This window comes from Chlorocebus sabaeus, chromosome 18 (assembly GCF_047675955.1).
Source record: "Chlorocebus sabaeus isolate Y175 chromosome 18, mChlSab1.0.hap1, whole genome shotgun sequence".
In the NCBI taxonomy this organism is placed as follows: Eukaryota; Metazoa; Chordata; class Mammalia; order Primates; family Cercopithecidae; genus Chlorocebus; species Chlorocebus sabaeus.
Window position 1 is genome coordinate 67,943,373 of NC_132921.1, and position 22,830 is coordinate 67,966,202.

Consider the following 22,830-nt stretch of genomic DNA (forward strand, 5'->3'; position numbering starts at 1 on the left):
AATTTGCATCAGCTTATCATCACTTCTTGGGGGGAAACAATTATTTTTATAACATGTTTATTGATTATATTTGGTTTAGGTTTATGAAAGCAGAAACACTGTTTCAGAGGCTGGGTTTAAATAAGAAAAAGGATACACCAATGAAACAGGTTGAAGCAGGCAGGAAGCCTCATCTACAGCTACTTAAATGTAAGTGCGTAGGTGCGGAGTGCTGACAACATATGATTCTGTTCAGAGGTGACATCTGTCTTAAACTACACTGTTATTCAAATTTTATGGAAATACAAGCAGGAACACAATAGTACACTTCTTACAAAATATTTGAAAAGCTGTTGTAGTAAATCCCTTTTATTAGAACAGCTGCAGATTAAAATGAAATAGCCATGTTGTTGATTTTTATAACTTTACCAATGATCCATCATGAGCAAAGGGGTTTATAACATTGGTAGTTACTAAGCATTTTACTTTTATAATTCAGTTGAATCCAACCAACTCTAAATGCAAAGTTGGCCAGATAGACAAGGATGGTTTATTGTTAGGACAGAAATTGCTGATGGCATGATACAGAGAATCCCTTTCTGGAGGTCATGAAAACATAACAGGCACAGCAGTCCTATAATGTGTCTATCTATTGTCGATGAAAATGAAACCTTCCACCTGCTAAGATAGTGACTGGTTTTATTCAAGGAATTATCCATTTTTAAATTTTTGCTAAGTTTGTTTACCTTTTTCTGGTTGGTTGTGTATGTTTCTTTTCTTTTCTTTTTTGAGACAGGATCTTGCTCTGTCACCCAGGCTAGGGTGCAGTGGTATGATCATGGCTCACTGCAGCCCCTACCTCCCAGGCTCAACTGATCCTCCCACCTCAGCCTCCAAAGAAGCTGGGACCACAGGCATGTGCTACCACTCTGGCTAATTTTTTAAATTTTTTTGTAGAGATGGAGGTCTCACTATATTGCCTCGGCTGGTCTCAAACTACTGGGGTCAAGCAATCCTCCCGCCTTAACCTCCCAAAGTACTGGCATTACAGGCATGAGCCACAAGGCTTGGCCTATATTTCTTTTCTAAGTAGGATTAAATTACATTGCTTTATTATTTGGTCAATAGCAGGATTGGCTCTTGATAGTGATGTGGGCTTTTGTGTGGTTTTTTGAGACAAGGTCTCGCTCTATCACCCAGGCTGAAGTGCAGTGGTGCAAGCACAGCTTACTGCAGCCTTGACCTCTGGGCTCAGGTGATCCCCCTGCCTCAGCCTCCTGGGTAGCTGGGACCACAGGTGTGCAGCACTATGCCTGGCTAAGTTTTAAATTATTTGTAGAGATGGGGTTTAATATGTTTTTAAAACTTGAGATTTTTTTCTTAGCATATACTTTGAATGTAACCATTTGGAAAAATTTAACACAGAGTGAATTATTTTGTACGCTTTGGTATAACTGAGGAGAAGTTATCTTAACAAAATTCTACACTTGCTTGGACAAGCCAATTGTCCACAGCAACTAAAAATATTTCATTAGTCGCTGTCTTCAACAACTATTATCATCAAGTTTATTTTCATGTTAATGCCACTGTTAATAATTTTCTATGTTACAGTTGTGTTTTCCTACATGGGTGGTCCAATATTAAGCTTCCTTTAATGGACTGAGGTATAAATAATTGCATAACGTACTATTTAAATGTAAATATTGGTTCAGAAAGAACTGTAAATTATATTGAATAATTAAAAATAATTTTATTTATTTATTTACTTTAGTAGAGATACAGTCTCACCGTTTTGCCCAGGCTGGTCTTGAAATCCTGGCGTCAAGTCACCCTCCTGCCTTGGCCTCCCAAAGTATGAGATTACAGACATAAGCCACCATGCCCAGTCTAAAACCAATTTTAAATAAATGATATCATAAACCTTTACAAGTAAGATAATATGCACATTATGCTATTTTGAACAAATGACTTAAAATCTATACAGAAATCTACTTACTTGCACATTTGTGCTTTATTTTAGTTGAACAAAGTTATCAAAAAGTAACTTTAAAATACTGCCTTCAGGTATACTTCCTTGAATTTTTAAAAATCCAACATAGGCATAATATTTCTGATGATGGTTACAGTCTGTATAAACTGAACAAGATAAGAATCCTCTTGTTAATAAAAAAACCTTCACTTCCCACTACAACCAATACCGAATAAGCTAATGGGATTTAAAGAAAGGCATGAAAATTCCAGAAGGAAAGATAGCAGTCTGTTTAATCCTATTTTCATAGTTATTGATGGTACAACCATGCTGTCTCCGAAGTGAAAGATCTAGAAGAAGAAAAACTGAAAATTTGATGATAGGAATTCTTGAATAGCAATATGCCCCCATTAACTGTAGCTAGACATAAATTCTCTTAAAAATAGCAGGTGATATAATACAGACATACCTTGGAAATATTACCAGTCGGATTCCAGACCACCACAATAAAATGAATATAACATGAAGTAAGTCACGCAAATTTTTTGGTTTCCCAATACATATAAAAGTGGAGTTTATACTATAGTCTATTAAGTATGCAATAGTATTGTCTAAAAATGTACATATCTTTATTTTAAAATACTTTATTGATACAAAATGCTAATGATCATCTGAGCCTTCAGCAAGTCATAATCTCTTTGCCAATGGAAAGTCTTGTCTTGATGTTGATGGCTGCTGACTGATGGAGCTGGTGCCTGCTGAAGGCTGGGGTGGCTGTGGCAATTTCTGAAAATAAGACAACAATGAAGTTTACTACATCAATTGACTCTTCCTTTCACAAAAGATTTGTCTGTTGTATGCGATGCTGTTTGATAGCAATTTACCCAAAGTAAACCTTCTTTTAAAATTGGAGTTAATTCTCTCAATCCATGTCAATGATTTATGAGCTACATTTACATGATATTCTAAATCATTTGTATTAATTTCAATGTTCACAGCATCTTCACCAGAAGTAGATTCCATCTCAAGAAACCACTTATTTATTGTTTAGAAGGGGCTCTTCATCCACTCAAGTTTTGTTTTTGTTTATTTTTTGAGACAGGGTCCTGCTCTATTGCCCAGGCTGTAGTGCAGTACCACAAACACAGCTCACTGTAGCCTCGACCTCCTGGGCTCAAGCAATCCTCCCACCTCAGCCTCCTGAGCCTGCTGAGTAGCTGGAACTACAGGCAAATGCAACCACGCCCATCTTTTTTTTTTTTTTTTTTTTTTTTAAGTAGAGATGAGTTCTCAAACTCTTGGGCTCAACCGAGACTTCTGCCTCTGCCTCCCAAAGTGCTAGGATTATAAGTGTGAGCCACAATGCCTGACCAATTCAAGTTTTGTCATGAGATTACAACAATTCAGTCACATCTTCTGGCTCCACTTCTAATTCTAGTTTTCTTGCTATTTCCACCATATCGGTAGTGACTTCTTCAACTGAAACCTTGAATAGCTCAAGTCATCCATGAGGATTGGAATTAAGTTCTTCCAAACTCCTGTTAATGTTGATATTTTGACCTCCTCTCAAATTCATCATGAGAGTTAGAATAAACTTCTTTCAAACTCCTGTTAGTGTTAACATTTTGACCTCCTCCCATGAATCACAAATGTTCTTAATGGTACCAAAAATGGCAAATCCTTTCCAGAAGGTTTTCAATTTACTTTGCCCAGATTCATCAGAAGAATCACTATCTATGGCAGCTATAGCCTTAGGAAATATATTTCTTAAATAAATAAAAAGACTCAAAAGTCAAAATTACTCTTTGATCCATGGACTGCAGAATGAATGTTGTGTTTGCAGGCATGAAAACAACATTCATCTCTTTGTACATCTCCATACGGCTCTTTGGTGACAAGGTGCATTGTTAATAAGCAGTAATATTTTGAAAGGAATATTTTTTTCTGAGCAATTGGTCTCAACAATGGACTTAAAATATTCAGTAAACCATGCTGTAAGCAGAAGTGCTGTCATCCAAGGTTGGTGTCCCATTTATAGAGAAGAGGCAGAGTAGATTTAGCATAATCCTTAGAGGCCCCAGGATTTTTCCAAATGGTAAGTGAACGTTGGCTTCAACTTAAAGTCACCAGCTGCATTAGCCTTGAACAAGAAAGTCAGCCTGTCCCTTGAAGCTTTGAAGCCAGGTATTGACTTCTCCTCTCCGGCTATGACAGTTCTAAATGGCATGTTCTTCTAATAGAAGGCTGTTTCTTCTACATGGAAAAATCTTTGGTTTGCTGTGGCCACTTTCATTAATGATCTCAGCTAGATCATCTGAATAACCTGCTGCAGCTTCTGCATCAGCACTTGCTGTTTCACCTTGCACTTTTATGTTATGGAGACAGCTTCTTTCCTTAAACCTCATGACCCAACCTCTGCTAGCTCCAAACTTTTCTTCTGCAGCTTCCCCACCTCTCTCAGCCTTCATAGAATTGAAGAGAGTTAGGGCCTTACTCTGGATTAGGTTTTGGCTTAAGGGAATGTTGTGGCTGGTTTGATCTTCTATCCAGACCAAACTTTCTCCGTATCAGCAATAAGACTGTTCTGCTTTCTTGACAGTCACGTGTTTATTGGAGTGGCAGTTTAATATCCTTCAAAAACTTTTTCTTTGTATTCACAACTTGGCTAATTGGCATGAGACGCCTAGCTTTCTATCTATTTCAGCTCTCAATATGCCTTCCTCAATAAGCTTAATCCTTTCTAGTTTTTGATTTAAACTGACAGACCCAGGACTTTTCTTTTCACTTGAACACTTAGAGATCATTGCAGATTACCAGTTGGCCTACTTTCAATATTGCTGTGTCTCAGGGAGTAGGGAGGTCCAAGGAGAAGCAGAGAGGTGGGGGAAACGGCTGGTCAGGGGAGCAGTCAGAACACACACAACATTTATTAAGTCATTTTGTATGGGCTTGGTTCCTGGCAACCCAAAACAATTACAATTGTAACATCAAAGATCACTGGTTACAGATCATCCTAAAAAATATAATAATAATAATAATAATAATAATAAAGTTTGAAATATTACCAAAATGTGACACAGAGACAGGAAGTGATCACCTGCTTTTGGAAAAATGGTGCTCATAGATTTGCTTGATCCAGGATTACCCCACACCTTCATTTGTAAAACATGCAGTATCTGCAAAGCACAGTACAGTGAAAAGCAATAAAATGGGGTCCACCTGTATATAGAGTGCATGCCAGGAGTCAGGAAAGTGGCTGCTATTTCTATCTCTGTCCTTGAGCCATCATGGAAAGAAACCAGCTGGCTCCACGGGATGTGTCTCAGGGCATAGCACTTAAGGGATCACCAAGTTCAGGGTGTAGGTTTAATTCTCAGCATTGTAGGTCCAGAAATGTAACTTTGTTAATCCTCCAAAAAGGGATCAGTCTAAGGAAACGAGCTGAAAACAAGAAGCCTAATTATACTGACAGACGTGAATGGGCAGAAGATAAGTGTTTTCTGGTCAGCACATTCCCACCAGTATAGTGTACAAAAGAAGGCAAATTATGTTAAAAGATTCCAAGTGACCATGAAATCAGAACAAGGAGAGCTGGCTGCTCTTAATGGCTAGCGTCAACAAGGAACAACTTGTCTGGTACAACGGTTATAGAGGGATGTCTCCAGCCAAGAGACTCAAGGGCTGTGTCAGCTGAATATTACACTATTCATGGAGCTCCAGTGTTCTTTTGCATTCTAAACTTTGGATATTCCCTAGTCACCAACTTGATTGGATTGAGGTGTTTTTTTAAAACTCCATCAGCAATATCAAACCATCTCTTGGGGAGAGCTACTTCTGCAGAATGATAAGCTCTCCTATGTTTTATTTTTGGCTTTCTCAGAGGATGGCTTTTTCTTTACTTTTTCTGGAACCAATCTCAAAACTCCAAAAGCATCTGACATCGCTTATGTACTCATTGCCTAAATCCAAACTTCTTCAAATTATTTTCATTTAAAATGTTCCCCTTTTTATTAAACCTTTAATCAAAGTAAAAAAGACTAGTATTTTTGCTTAGTATGTTACCTTAATATCTCATATTTCATCAAAAAATACTGTCCAATTTTTCCAGACTGAATATGCATTTGTTCTTTTTCATTTTGATGCCCAAAATGCAAATTCTTATAAAACTCATTTCTAATTTTAGAAATGTGAGTTGATCTAAAACTGCTAGCATGACATTTCCATGAAAAAGTAAAAAGGCTTTATCCATCTTCATAAAGATATAAGTTGTGTGTTTCTCTAGATATTCAGATTACCCATACACAGTGAGAGTGCTGTATTATACACTTGTGTTGAACTTAAATACTTTAGATTCCCCTGTTTCTGGATGGAATACAACCAATTTCTTTATATTATTGAGCTATCAATATTACCCTGAAAATAGGGTATATTATATTACATACATAAATATATACAGTCATGCACTGCATAATGATGTTTCAGTCGATGACAAACTGCGTAGGACAGTGGTCCCAGAAGATTATAATGGAGCTAAGAATTGCTTATTTCTAGTGACTTTGTAGCCATAATGTAGCATACAATGAATTACTCAAGTGTTTGTAGTGCTGGTGTAAACAAATGCACTGCACTGGCAGTTGTATATAACATGTACAAATCATGTACAGTACATAATACTTGACAATAATACATGAATATGTTACTGGTTTATGTATTCAGTATACTATACTTTTTATTGTTTCAGAGCACACATTTACTTATTAAAAAAAAAAAAAAGAGTTAACTGTAAAACAGCCTCAGGCAGCTCCTTCAGGAGGGATTCCAGGAGGAGGCATTGTTATCCTAGGAGATGACAGTTCTATGCGTGTTATTGCACCTGAAGACCTTCCAGTGGGACAAAATGTGGAAGTGTAAGACAGTGATGTTGGCAACCCTGATCCTGTGTCACACTGGTGACCCTAATGTGTTTTTTATCTTTGTTTTCACAAAAACATTTTAAAAGTTTTTTTTTTTTTTTTTTTTTTTTAAACTAAAAGAACCAGGAGTCACACCTCTAATCCCAGCAGTTTGGGAAATGAGGCCAAGGAGGGAGGATCACTTGAGAGGATCACTTGAGGCCAGGAGTTCGAGACCAGCCTGGCCAACGTAAGACCCCGTATCTACCAAAAATAAAAATAAAAATTACTTGGATGCAGTGACGCACGCCTATAGTCCTAGCTGCTCAGTAGGCTGAGGCAGGAGAATCTCTTGAGCCCAGGAATTTGAGGCTGCAGTGAGCCAGGGTTGCACCACTGTACTCCAGCCTAAGCAACAGAGCAAGACCTTGTCTCCCAAAACATAAAAAATTAAATTTTTAAAAGAGTTTAAATAGAGGAAAGATTACAGAATAAGTATATAAAGAAATAAAACGTTTTTGCACAACTAACTGTACAACATGTGCTTCAAGTTAAGTGTTATAACAAAAGAGTCAAGAAATTATAAAAACTGTTTATCAAGTAAAAAAGTTATAGTAAGCTGAAGTCAATTTATTATTGAAGAAAATTTTTTTATTTTCTATTGAAAGAAAAATATTTTTTATAAATTAGTGTAACCTACATGTACAGTGTTTATAAATTAGTGTAGCCTACACGTACGGTGTTTATAAAGTCCACAGTGGCAAACAGGAAGGTCCATTCACTCACTGTCCACTCACTGGCTCACGCAGAGCAACTACCAGTCCTATAGATCCATACACCATCAGTGCGGTACCATTTTAATCTTTCATACCGTATTTTTACTGTAGTTTTTGCATGCTTAGATACACAAATGTTTGCCATTGCTTTCCGATTGCCTACAGTTGTCAGTACAATCGCATGCTGTACAGGTTTGTAGTCTAGGAGTAACAGGCCACACCACATAGCCTAGGTGTGCAGTAGGCTCTACCATCTGGGATCGCGTATGTCTAATCTGTGATGTTTGCACCAGGACCGAATTGTCTAAGGACCCATCATTAATGGATGCATGACAATCTTGTGTTAGAATAAGAAATATATTTGTCTTTGGTTTCTGTCACAGAGCACCTAAAGCTCTCAGAATCTCTGGAGTGATAGGAGAGTCTTTTGTATTCATAAGGAGCCACCCCCTCCCCCACCTTCCTGAAACTCCTGCACTCAGAACTCTCCTGGACCTCACCCTCTACTCCTCTCCATCTAGCGGTTCATTTGTACCCTTTGTAATTAATGGGTAAATGTAATTAAAGTGGCTTTGTGAGTTCTGTTAGCCATTCTAGCCAATTATGGGAGCCTGAAGAAACGGTCATGGGAACCCTGATTTATACTCATTAGGTCAGAAGTATGGAGGCCTGGGACTTGTGACTAGTGTCTGAGTGGAGGGCAGTCTTATGGAACTGAACTCTTAAGCTGTGGGATCTGCACCAGCTCCATGGAGTTAGTGCCAGAATTGAATTGTTGAACATCCAGTTGATGCGAGAGGAATCAGAGAATTGGTTGTTGGTGTTGGAAAACACCCCAGCTGTAATTTCCCAAAATGGAACAAAACTCACCAATTTAATCTACTTAAGTCAACAACATAAAATATAAGAGTAAGAAAGTTGATCTTAACTTTTCAACCTTGTGTTTCAGCACTAAACTGCTGAGCTCCTTATGATCTCCTTAAGAAACCTCTGTTGATATTTCTGTCATTTCCTTTGTCACCCAAAAAATCACCAGGATGGCTAGACAGTAGAAAGGAGTACTTTAATGGTGATACTGGTTTGCAAGCTGGGAAGGGAAAGTCTCCACCTTGGAAGGTGGTCTCTCTCCCAAGAGGAGGACAAGTTGGATTTTATGCCTCACAGGGCTGGTGTCACACAGATTTAGCAGGTTTGGGGGGAAGCTGCGCATATTTATGAGGGGAGCCATACGCATATGCAATCGGTAAACATATATGTAACATACACCCCGTGTTCACTTTGGGGGCAGAGTTTTAGTGTTAAAATGAGGTGGAATTTGGTTCTGTGTCAAAAGGTAAACTGGAGGACACAACAACAGTTTGTGTGCAGCCTCTATACACTGCCTGAAACTGGTGTGAGGTCTGTAATAGTTTATCAGGAGCATGTAGTAAGGCCAGTCCTCTGTCCCAACAGAGTTGTGGCGAGTTGTAAATCAGCCTGATGGCTCATATTGTTAGGGAGTTTATAAGACTGTGATTTTTCTTATAGTTGTAAGAATTTAGAAATTGGCCAGGTCAGCTGGGCCTTTAAACTTAGGGCCCGTCTTAGCTGATAAAGGCCTCTAAGATCGCACTTTACTCTGTCTAAACAGAAAAAAAAAAAGAGAAAAAAGAAAAAGCCCACATGTCTTTGTAAGTGTGGTGGATCAATGTAATTAACGGTCTCAGTTAGTGATCTCCCTTTTCCATACCCCTTCCAATGTTACTTTGCATTTCTTCCCATCATGAGGCAGGCAGGGACGCCCTTATATCTTACTTTGGCCAGTAGAAAGGGCAAAGTGATGATGTGCCAGTTCCAAGCTTAGGCTCCCAAGGCCTTATTTATTCCTATTTATGCCATGCTTCTGTGTGATTGCCAGGAGGATAAGCTTGCCTGCTGGGGAATGGGACACGGCCAGTTGTTACATTTGAGACCCCAGCATGAGAGATCGCATAGTACTCAGCCAGCCCACCAGCTGACCATCTGTGGTCACCATAAATGAAGGAACCCAGTGAGATCAGCTGAGCTGGCTCAGATTCACAGAACCAGCCAGCCAATCTAAATACTCCCGGGAAATAATAGAGTATGGTGTTAAATCTCCAAGTGTTTAAGTGTTTTTTAATGCAGCAATATTTAGGTGAGACAATAGGTTTATTGATTATTACATTAAAATAACATTATTTTAATGGGGTGTCTTTTTATACAGCCATATTTAGCAGAGACAATACGTCTATTTATTATTACATTAAAATAGTGTTGTTTCTGGCCAGGCGCTGTGGCTCACACCTGTAATCCCAGCACTTTGGGAGACCAAGGTGGGAGGCTCCTTTGAGCCCAGGAGTTTGAGTCCAGACTGGGCAACACAGCACAACCTCATCTCTACAAAAACAAAATAAACTTTGAAAATAACGTTATTTCTTTTCTCCTAGAGTAAAATGAATAACGAACTGGGTGCTTTGCTCCCCTAAAACTCAAATGTTGTGTAAGTTCAGCATTTGTGATTTCAGGGACAAAGTCATCATGGGAAGCAAATGCAGCTATGTCTTGTACAAATGTGGTACAGTATACAGTGCTGGCCCATTAATGTTTCTCTTACGTTCTCCCTAACTAGCTATTCTCTCCTTCCTATTAATTCTCCCTGCTCAGTTTACACAGATATGCAAGTGTTTTCCACCCTGACTGACAGCAGCAGAAGCGGTCCTTTGACTTTGTTTCTGTCTTCCCTCTTCTTCCTTTAATTCCCAGAACGCTATAGATCTCTATCTACAGTGGACACTTTCGCTTTAACTCCCTGCAGTCTGACATCTGCTCCCTGAACTCAGCTGAAACAGCTCTCGGAAACGTCATCAATGGCCCTTGAATTGTACACATTTATTGTATTTATTTTTGAGGTAGGATCTCGCTGTGTCACCCAGACTGCAGTGCAAGCGGCAGGATCCTAGCTCAGTGCAGTGGCAGGATCCTAGCTCACTGCAGCCTTGAACTCCTGGGTTCAGGTGTTCCTTCCACTTCAGACTCCAGAGTAGCTGGGAGTGCAGGCTCAAGACACCACTCCCAGCTAATTTTCATATTTTTGGTAGACATGGGGACTCGCCATGTTGCCCAGGCTGGCCTCTAACTCCTGGCTGCGGTGATCCTACTGCCTTAGCCTCCCAAAGCACTGGGATCATAGGCGTGAGCCACTTCGCCCAACTTTATTTTATCATGTCATTGTTCTTACCAGACTCGTCTGTAACATTTGATGATACTGAGCACACTTTTCAAATGTCTCCTTTGGCCGTAAGCAGGGACAAAATCCCAATGAGTTTGCTCAGAAAAAAAAGACAACTTTCTCAGGTGGAATCAGAAGCCTTTCCCAAAAGACGAAGTCAGGAAGCTCAGCCTGGCGTCCCTGCAGAGCACCGGGGCCGAGGCCACCCTCCCTCACTCCACGTGCTCCCGTTTCCCGGTTCTTTTCATGCCGTCCTCTCTGTTTCTCTGTGTGCTGTCTTTCTCTGCCTCAGCAGGTACCATGGCCACGCCCAGCCACCCCAGGCCCGGTTCAAGCACCTCACAGACTGATTTGCTTCACTGAGTTCCAGTTTCTCGTTCTTGGGAAAGATGAGTGGCCCCAGCTTGACTCAGGTGTCTACTGTTAATCCATAAATGGGCAGAGACACACATTCAGAATGTCACAGATGCCCACCCCTGGCATAAATAGAATATAGAATGGTAGTCATCCCCAAATGTGCCTCCAGCATCTTGTCTAGTTGCCACTAGTGGAGCAGTCCCAGCTGTACTCCCCACCTTCCTCTCTGACCACTTCTCCGTCCCCTCACTGACCTCCTCCTCTTCCATTTATCCTCAACAACTGGCTGAGAACATTCTGTTCCTTCTAAATCTGGGCTCTTTTCCTGAGCTTTCAGTTCCATTGATATGACATTAACTGTTTGGTTTATTGTTGTTGTTGTTCTATTCCAAAATCTATGTATCGTACCCTGACATTCTCTGCAGTTGCACACTCAGATTTCCATCCTGCTGCCTGCTATTCTGCATGCATTTTCCCCCTCATATGACGTATCCAAATCCTCCATTTTTTTCTCTCTGATCCTTTTCTTTCTTTCATCCTCCTCCTCCCCTTGCCCTTATTTGCCCTTATTTGAGACCACCATCATCCCAGCCATTCCCTTCTCCCTGATTCCTGCCAGTTCACTCTATTGTCAACCATTATTGACATTTTTCTACATCATCATTTTCTCCCCACTCCACTTTATTAAAAAAAAAATTCTGCTCTCCTCTCCCATTACCTACATCAGGCCCTGATCACGTCTCTCCAGAGCTATATTAGCACTCCTGACATACAGTTGGGTTTGTTTTGTTTGTTCGTTTGTTTTGAGCTGGAGTCTCACTGTCGCCCAGGCTGGAGCCAGCTCAGCTCACTGCAACCTTTGCCTCCCAGGTTCAAGTGATTCTCATGCCTCAGCCTCCCAAGTAGCTGGGATTACAGGCCCGCACCAACATGCCTGGCTAATTCTTTTGTATTTTTAGTAGAGACATGGTTTCACCATGTTGGCCAGGCTGGTGTCAAACTCCTTATATCAGTTGATTCACCTTCCTCAGCCTCCCGAAGTGCTGCAGTTACAGTTGAGAGCCACCGTGCCTGGCCTGACATAGTTTTGTGTGAACATTTTTACCTTAAACACCCACATAACTGCTTTTGTTTCAGAATGGGTTAGAGAAGAATTCAACCAGTAGAAGTAATTAAAAACAAATTTCATTATTTTATCTGTGGAAGAACAGTTGAAGAAATTCAAATAGTTCATCTACGCCAGCCCTTCAAACCAGCTGAAACAGTCCTCTCTCCCTCCCTCTTTTCTCTTCTATCCTCTCTTTCCCAGGTCAGCACTTGCTGTGGATATCAACTAATCCCTCAGGAAATCTCAGCCTGGGCTTTTTACCTCCAGCCTGTCCCTTTCAGTATCCCACCCTCTGCCCTCTTGATCTTGTACTACAAACACCCAAAGAACAGCAGCCTCAGGGACAAAACTTCCCTTCTGGGGTAGGTGTGGTTGGGCGAGAAATAGAATGAATGGAGCTAGTTAGGCAGGAGCAAGGGTGCAGGCTGTGAGCTTTACACATGAAATATTTCAGCCACTACGTTTGTCTTGGCGCTTAAAGTTGTGTTGTTGTTTTTTAGAGATAAGGTCTCACTCTGTCACCCAGGCTGGAGTACAGTGGCATGATCACAGCTCACCGCAACTTTGAACTCTTGACCTCAAGCAATTCTCTCACCTCAGCCTCTTGAGTAGCTAAGACTATTGCAGGCACAGGCTGCCAGGTCCAGCTAATTTTTTAAATTTTTTGTAGAGATATGGTCTTGCTATGTTGCACAGGCTGGTCTCAAATTCATGGCCTCAAGCAATCCTCTGGCCTCTGCTTCCCAAAGTGCTGGGATGACAGTGTGAGCCACCACACCTAGCCTAATTTTCATTTTTTAATTTTTATTTATTCATGTATTTATTTTGAGACAAAGTCTCACTCTGTCACCTAGGCTGGAGTGCAGTGACACTATCTCGGCTCACTGCAAACTCCGCCTCCCGGGTTCAAGTGATTCTCCCGCCTCAGCCTCCTGAGTAGCTGGGATTACAGACATGCGCTACCACACCCGGCTAATTTTTGTATTTTTTGTAGAGACAGAGTTTGGCCATGTTAGCCAGGCTGGTCTCGAACTCTGGGCCTCGAGCAATCCGTTCACCTTGGCCTCCCAGAGTGCTGGGATTACAGGCGTGAGCCACAGTGCCTGGCCAAATTTCTAATATTTTAAAACCGTAGTGTGTGAACCTCTGGCACCCATTGAATAGTAGGGAATTGTGGGCAGCCTTATTTTGCTCCTGACTTTGATGGGAATGTGTTAAAGTCACCATGTTTACTACAGGCTCTGGTAAAGACCCTTTTTCAGGTTAAGGAGGTTCCGTTATCTCTTGTTACTATTTTGAGTTTTTTTTGGTTTTTGTTTTTACGTAAACATGTTTGGATGTTATCAGATGCTCTTTCAACTTCTGTTGAGACAAGTCACTTTCTTTTTCCTTTCATAATGACTTGTTTCATAGAGTTTGTTCCTTTATTTCTGGGAGAATCTTAAACATACTTGTTTAAAAGTCATTTTGATCTTCTTCTCTTATTTGTGTTTTATTGCTCTATGTTTGCCTTCCCATTTTGATTTGTCGACTGCTGCTTGTTTTTCCTCAGTGTTTATAGTCCTGGGGACTTGGAGTGAGCTGTTTTCTCTCTCCCGCTCCCCTTCTCTCCCTCTTTTGCCTTCTCCTGGCCCTTGCCTTCTGGTCCAGCTTCAGACCTTGTATTGGCAGCTCTGGCCTTCCCATCTACCATGAGACTGAGAGTTCTGCAGAAACAGTCATCAAGACAATGAGGAACTTGGCCCAGGCCCTGTACCTTTCTCTTTCTGAGTGCACAGCAAGAATACCACTTTATATCAGCGGTACTCCCTAGCAGCAAAAGTTGCTATCTTCAGGCTCTTTTCAGAGATTAGAGAACACCCAAACCCCAGTTTTAGATATTGAGCCTGGCTCCAGTCCTTCACCATCATGAAATGCTCTTTGGTAGGAATGGAACTGCCACTCACCTTAGATATTTCAGAACCTAGAAACTCCTGGGAGCATAGTTTTAGCCTCTGCATTCCACTGTGTGTGTGTGTGTGTGTGTGTGTCTGTGTGTGTCTGTGTCTGTATGTGTGTTTCTAGGACATGGAGAAAACCGCCTTATCATTTTAATTTGTTTCAGCGTGAGATGTTTAGATCAGGATGGGTACTTCAAAGATGAACTCAGTGACTTTGCTTTTGGTTTTATCCCTCTTTCAACACTTTGCATAGTTCTTTGAACGTAAGTCTCCAAAAAAGTTTCTGGAATTAAACCCATTTCATGATCAACTGGAAACTGAGTATAGTCTCATCACAAATATACTGTGGAGGAAGTTCATTCATCAATACCACTTTGATCTAGATGAATTAATCCTTTGTGTGTGAAGGATTTCAAGACTCAGTCCCTGTTCATATGCATAGAGTGGCTCTAAAGAAAGGTAGGCATATTCAGATAATTACTAGGACAGACAATTACCACATTCTCAATAAATAATTGGAGATAGCAAGGATGATATAAGAAGAGTTGCTTCAGCCGGGCGCGGTGGCTCAAGCCTGTAATCCCAGCACTTTGGGAGGCCGAGACGGGCGGATCACGAGGTCAGGAGATCGAGACCATCCTGGCTAACACGGTGAAACCCCGTCTCTACTAAAAAGTACAAAAAACTAGCCGGGCGAGGTGGCGGGCGCCTGTAGTCCCAGCTACTCGGGAGGCTGAGGCAGGAGAATGGCGTAAACCCGGGAGGAGGAGCTTGCGGTGAGCAGAGATCCGGCCACTGCACTCCAGCCTGGGTGACAGAGCCAGACTCCGTCTCAAAAAAAAAAAAAAAAAAAGAAGAGTTGCTTCATCTACAATTCAACTCTAAGGAATCAATTTAATATTTCTTATGTATGCTTTCATTATTATATCTTCATACTTTCTCTGCCTGCCTTCACTTATCATTGCTATGGTGAAATGTATGCAAGTAACTAGCCTATTTATCTGAATTTATAGTCTCCTCTTTAATCAAAATTTCATTTACCAAGCTTCCTTCCAGAGGTCATAACTCCTACATCTCAGGTTAGTAAATTACCTTCACCTCCCTTCTACCTTTTATTTCTTTTGCTTTTAAATTTTGTCTCTGTTAAGTGCCAACACTTTTGTCTCTGGCTGTAGAGTGTCCCAGAAGCTATTATATAGAGCTCTAGACATGATAATCTCCACCTTCCAAAACAAAGATTCCTCTTTTTTTTTTTTCTTCGGATGAAGTCTTACTCTGTCACCCAGGCTGGAGTGCAGTGGCACAATCTCGGCTCACTGCAACCTCTGTCTCCTGGGTTCAAGCGATTCTCGTGCCTCAGACTCCAGGGTAGTAGGGACTACAGGCACCCGCCACCACACCTGGCTAATTTTTTGTATTTTTAGTAGAGACGGGGTTTCAGCATGTTGGTTAGGCTGGTCTCGAACTCCTGACCTCAGGTGATCCACCTGCCTCGACCTCCCAAAGTGCTGGGATTACAGTTGTACTACTGCACCCAGCCTGATTGCCTTTTTGAATCTTAAATTATCTTACCTTGGGTTCCAACTCAATGCATACATCTCCATACTCACAGCGGTTTTCTCTTACAGCCCTCCAATCTGGAGGATAGTCTTCTGCTCTCATCTTTCTTCAACAGGCTCTGATTTAAACCTGAAAATGAACCACCACCAAAGTAAATGGCAAACAGAAATCCAAATGTGGGACTCCTATTTTATCACTAACAGTCTTAATAATCAACATTTTTCACGTGGACAAGTACTAATAAGCCAGAATACCTTGCACTGATTCATGATCACGGAATTGCTCCCTTGTCTACTTAGCATGTAGGTAAGGTCTTACACTATAATTACATTTTGCTATACTCAGACTATGGTCTAATCAGATTTTTAAGATTTTGTGCAATAATCTTCTTCATAGAGCCTCTGTCACATTTATTCAGCTGCTTCTTCTTTATCATCTTTAAATTAAACTCTGAGGGAAACTTTTAAGTAGCAAACTATGCAAATTGCAATTGTCTAATGTTGGCCCTTCATCGTATTGTCAATGGCCCTTTAGCACTTTCTTCTAAATGCTTCACTCAACCGTCACATCAGGTCTCATCCCACTATTAGCATCATTTTTCTTATTTTTAAAATGAAAAAAATATTATTTATATTTTCTACAATATTGTTAATTAGGTTTCGCTGATTTTCTGCAATATTATTAATTAGGTTTCATTGATTTCTGACAATCCAACTTTTTTTTAAATTTTTTTTTTTAATTTTAGAGATGGTCTGTCTCTGTTGCCCAGGTTGGAGTGCGGCACGATCATAGCTCAACTCCTGGGCTTAAACAACTCTCCTGCCTCAGCCTCCTAAGTAGCTGGGACCACAGGTGCTTGCCACCATGGTTGGCTAATTTTTAAATTTTTTACAGAGATGGGGGTCTCACTATGTTGGCCAGGCCGATCTCAAACTCCTGGCTTCAAGTAATCCTTCTGCCTTGACCTCCCACTGTGCCTGGCCAATCCAACCTTGAGAACATCCTGTCTTAAATAACCAGCTATTTGATGGCAAAATAAAATTTTTGTAGGTCAACAAAGAGTGTAATATTATGAGGCAAAAGTTAATGCTATATATTATTTTTCCCTAAGGGTAAGTTCAACTCAACATTTGGAAAACAATTTACAAAACTGTGTCCAAACTATTTTCTAATAATAAATATACACATTCTTTACCTTGGAAAAGATTTGCTGGTTTCATTTTCCTCTCAGGAAAAGAAAAAAGGCTTAAGTGCAGAAACAATCTTATGAGCAAAGTCCTTTCATGGCTAATGTTCTCATTCAAATCCTCCCACTCTTGTGCCATGCTTCTCAAATTGGGGGGTTATACCCCCCAGGAGTGGGCTTCCATGTGCTGAAAGTATATAAACTCATGAGCATCTTCATGAAATACTGTTATTCTCTAGCTTTGTCAGGAGGGAGACTCAAATTATTTAGCTGATGATCTAAAGCATTATTTTTATATTAAAATAAACATGGATATATTATGGAGTAGAGGCAAAATACGCCTGGACTTTTAAGATAAAACTGGAAACTTCAAAAATAATTTTGTTCTTCTGGAAAATGTATGTTTTACGACTTGTCTATCTCTAGAAAGCTAATTTTATTATTCTAATATTGTCCTTCTGTTAGAATTTGGCCTCCTCTGTAATTTCATTCATGCAGTCATTTATAACAGAAGAGTTGTAGCTGGTGGCTGAAGCCAGAATGTCCATGGGCTATTTGTTCCTTTGACTCATGTATTTTGATTGAGGTGGAAGATTAACATCTGCTATGATACAGAATGACCCATGGTGCTGTTCATGAAATACAGCTTTGTGGCTCCTGGTGACATGATTTTTATAAACTATTCACGTTAGTCTTATATGAATGGATTAACATTTTATTGTATAGTGCCATATTCTTTCCACAATAAGAAAGATGATAGAAAACTGTTAGTGCTGTAAAAATTTTAACATGTGGGAAAAATATGGTTCTCCAGTTTGTCATGTGGTCACCTGCCTGGAGAATGAGAAATGTCAGAAGACAGAAGACAAGTGCTTACTAACCACACCAGGTGGGCTCAGATCTGTCTGTTTATTCACAAAATCATTACGCTGCTGCTAAAAGCTCTGTCGTCTTGTCTTATTGAAGAATATATGTCAACTTTGGCAAAATTAAAGAAATGAATAAGAACCTAATGAATCCTATTCAGTTTATGTACTTCCCACCAAATTTTCTTCTTATCTTTGCCAAATATTGTTGTTTTCACATAGTGAAAGGAAATCAAGAAATGCTGTGTGCTGCTTTTCCAAATTAATTTTAATTTATATTTCCATATATCAACATGGTTTTCAAAGTGACATTTTTATAACTCAGCTTGACAAAATTAATTTTATTTCATGTTTTTATGCATCAGCATGAACCCCACAGTTGACATTTTTATAGCTCTGCAGTGAACTTCTGTTGTAATATGACTGTTTTTGCTTGCCATCTCCTATTCTTAGTAATATGGGTTTTTCCCTGCTGCATTTTTGTTTTTGCAATCATAAATAGCATTACTATAAATATTTTTAAATAAATAACTTCTAAATATGTTTATTTCCTTGGAGAATGTTCCAGAGAGTAAGATTATTTTGCCAAATCATACCCAGTAATTTCATAGCTCATCATATTTTTTTCTCAGGACAACCAAGATAATTGACAATGTGACCAAAAACATTTAAAATTTGTCATTCTCAGGTACAAGAGCACTGATATTTTATAATTTCTATTTATTTAGTAGATAACTATAAAATAGTATTTTTTATTATTTTTTATTTTATTTTATTTTTTATTTTGCTTTGTTGTCAAGCTGGTTTTGAGAACTTCTGGCTTCAAGTGATCCTCTCACCCAGACCTCCCAAAGTGTTGGGATTACAGGTGTGAAGCACAGAGCACGACCTAAAATAGTATCTTAATATTACTAGAAACACTTATTAAATAAATATGCATTTATCTGTATGTTTTTTTATCTGTAGTTCCATGTTATTGAATGATCCATTAATTTCTTTTACCCAGTTTTCAAATGGAATGTGATACATTTGTATCAATTAGTTGCATATTTTAGAAAGTAAGCTTTTTAAAGAACATCAGATATATCGAGCACACTGAAATGTATACAAAATAATAAAAGATATATCCTGAAAACACTATATAGTTCAATAAATTTAGCATTTTTTAATATTTATTTGTTTCTGCCTTTTTTTTTTTTTTTTAATAGAGAAGGGGTCTTGCTATGTTGCCCAGGTTGGTCTTCAACTCCTGGCCTCAAGCAATCCTCCTGCCTCAGCCTCCCAAAGTGCTAGGATTACAGGTGTGAGCCACCACATGTGGGCTTGTTTTGGTTTTTGATAAGCGGATGAGGCAGATTCAGAAATGAAATACATCTGACATAATTGAAGCCCCTTTGGAACCCTCTCTGACTCAGTTCCCTTCCTTCATTCTCTAGAGCTAGCCATCACTCCAAATGCCATGTTTATTATAACCACTCACATTTTTATACCATTCCTACATATATATGTAAAGTAAAAATATCACGTTTTACATGCTTTCAAGCATTATTTAAGTGTTTTTTTGTTTTGTTTCGTTCTGTTTTTTGAGATGGAGTCTCACTCTGTCACCCAGGCTGGAGTACAGTGGCACAATCTTGGCTCGCTGCAACCTCCACCTACCAGGTTCAAGAGATTCTTCTGCCTCAGCCTCCCAAGTAGCTGGGACTACAGGCGTGTGCCACCACACCCAGCTAATTTTTGTATTTTTAGTAGAGACAGGGTTTCACCATATTGGCCATCTGGTCTCAAACTCCTGACCTTGTGATCTGCCCACCTCAGCCTCCCAAAGTGCTGGGATTACAGGCATGAGCCACCACGCCCAGCCCTTAAGTGGTATTTTCTCTACATGTCATGTTGTAATTTTTCTTTTTATATCAAGATTATACTAAGTTTAATTCACTTTGAGACATGTAGATCTAGTGTATTTATTTTAGTGGCTGTATATTATTTCAAATTATTTATCTTTTTCTGATTGAAGATCATGTCAGTTTCTAATTTTTTGAGATTACAAATCATAACTCTGAGCATTCTCTTGCATCTATTTCTCCTCTTTATATCTCTATATTTATATATGCATTTATAATATATATGTGTGTGTACGCATCTGTGTCTGCATTTATACATCATCATATACTGTAAATACACACATCCACACATACTATGCATATACCTAAAAGTGAAACTTACATGTATATTCCTAGAAGTGACATGGCTGATTCTTACTGCCCAATTGCTCTGCAAAATCACTACATTGTATTTAGTTTCCTACCAATAGTGTAAAGGAGTTTCGTTTTCTCTACATCTGTATCAATCAGGAATGCACTTCATTGCATGTATAGGACATCTGACTCACAGTGACTTCTTTAATAAGAGTTTGCCTTTTCTCACATAACATTTTGGAGACAAGCAGCTGCTACTACTGGAGCAGATCAATAAGGTCAGAAGTGGCGTGTCTGTGAGGAGCTTGGCTTCACCTTCATGCTCGTCTCCCAAGGTTATATGAAGGCTACAGTGATATGAGACATCACTTCTCTGCTCAGAGGAGGACGAAGAGAGGGATGCCAGAAAAGACAAAGCTTCCCAGTGCTCTTCAGCCCACTTCCACACCCAAAGCTGCAGCTCGTGGCCTCCTCCAGCCGGAAGGGAGGTCAGACTCTAGTACCGGGCAGCCAGGGACACAGGGATTAGAGATGATGTTTCACCGGCTGACCAGGAGTATCTGCTCCACCATCCCTGCCAAGGTTCCGCAGGCTTTCACATTTTTTCACCAATCTCAATTTTACATTTCCCTGATGGCAAGTGAAGCTGAACGTCTTTCATACCTTTCTAGTTTCTGCCTCTGTCACTTGTGTGTTCACATAGTGGGAACATGTTTCTGTTTAATTGTTTTGTCGTTTTTCTTAATGTGTAGATCTTTATAGATTTTGGATACAAATCCTTAGTAGAATATGTGCATCACACAAACATTATTTTAATCTATGGCTTATAGTTTTAGTGTATAGGGTTTTTTGATACACAGAAGTTTTTGGTTTTAAAGTAGTTACATTTATCTGTATTTTCTTAAATGTCTTGTGGTTTTGACATCTTCTTTAAGAAACTTGAGGTTATAAAGGTATGTTTCTATGTTTTCACTTTCACACTTAAGTGTCGAATCCAAATCTGAGGACTGACTGATTTTTGTTCATGGCATATGTGGTAGAGAACTACTTTTTTTTCCATCATGGATAATCAGTTGTCCTCAGACCACTTACTGAATTGAGTGATTCCTTCCTCAACTGGTTTCCTTTCCCCACTATTTTATTTCTTTCCTATATCTAACTTCCGTGTGTGTATGTGTGTGTATATATATATGTGTGTGTGTGTGTGTGTATATATATATATATTTGTGCTTTGGGACTCTTTCTTCTTGTTGATTGGTGTATTCGTTTTCCACCAAACCTTAGTTTTATCACAAATCTGATAGCTAATAGAGATACTTCTCTTCTCTGTTCTTCAAAATTTTAATGTCAATTCTTGGTCTTTTACTCCTTTATATGTATTTTAGAATCAGTTTATCAAGTTCTAGAAAAAAATAATACTTGCATTTATTTTATGGCTTAATTTGAAAAGAATGGGTGGCTTTGAATTTTGTCTTCTCATATGTCTTGGGAATATTGGAGATAGCCCCTATCTAGTCCTAAAGTCAGTGGCTGGCATCGTTCTGTTCCTGGGTTCCAGGCTGCGTCTGTCTCCCTGCGTATCTAAGCCCATAGCTTGCCAAAATCGACAGGTTAAAGTGATGGACAAAGAACCTTTTCTTCCACCTCCTTTCAGAAGCATGAGAGCCCTTCACTAGCCTGCTCTGGTCCCTCTGCATTGAGTGAGCTTCTTACACTCCCTCCACCTCTGGAAAACGGAACTTCTTGGCCATCACTTCCTGATTCCAGACCTGGAATACAGCTAGTGATTGTCTTCATCCCTGTTCACTGCTCTGAGTTAGTCTTTGAATTTTTATCCATTTAAGGGTTTTGCTTGTTTAGGAACCCAGATTTTCCTTCTGGTTTTACATTTTTATTCTTTACTGATTTGTTACTAACTGTTTGAAGCTAAGGGAGTTTTCAAAGAATGAATGTAGTACATCATCCTGATGGGAAGTGAAAGACTATTTGGCCCGGTGTGGTGGCTCACGCCTGTAATCCCAGAACTTTGGGAGGCTGAGGCTGGTGGATCACAAGGTCAGGAGTTCAAGATCAGCCTGGCTAACATAGTGAAACCCCGTCTCTACTAAAAGTACAAAAAGTAGCTGGGTGGGGTGGCAGACGCCTATTGTCCCAGCTACTTGAGAGGCTAAGGCAGGAGGAGGGGGTTGCAGTGATCCAAGACGGTGCCATTGCACTCCAGCCTGGGCTGCAGAGTGAGACTCCATCTAAAAAAAAAAAAATTTAAGTTTAAATTGTGACATGAAAATATCATTTTCCTTCCTATTTGTCACATTTTACTCTATACTTGAATTTATCCAATAGTTATATTCGCCTTTAATGTTAAGCTCTATTTTTCAATATTCGTGGATTTATATACATTTCAGAGACAGAATAAACACACAATTGAATTTTTATTTAGGTTATTGGGGATTTGGCTATATTTTTGAGTGTATGTGTGTGCATTTCAATAAAGAGAAACTTCTAGTGTGTGTGTGAGCTTTGGAAAATTACTTTGTTTCTCTGTACTTCAGTTTCCTTTTCTGTAAAACACATGTAGTAATAATATCTACGTTTTAGGACTCTTGAATTTATGTATGTAGATGAGTTAATATATTTCGAGCTCTGACAATACTGCTAGACACCTTGTAAGTTCTCTCCATGTTTACTGTTGTTATAACTAACTCTACTCGATCTCTTAATTTTGTGTTTTTAGTTAGGTTAGTCAAGAGTATGAAATTTATCTCTCTTT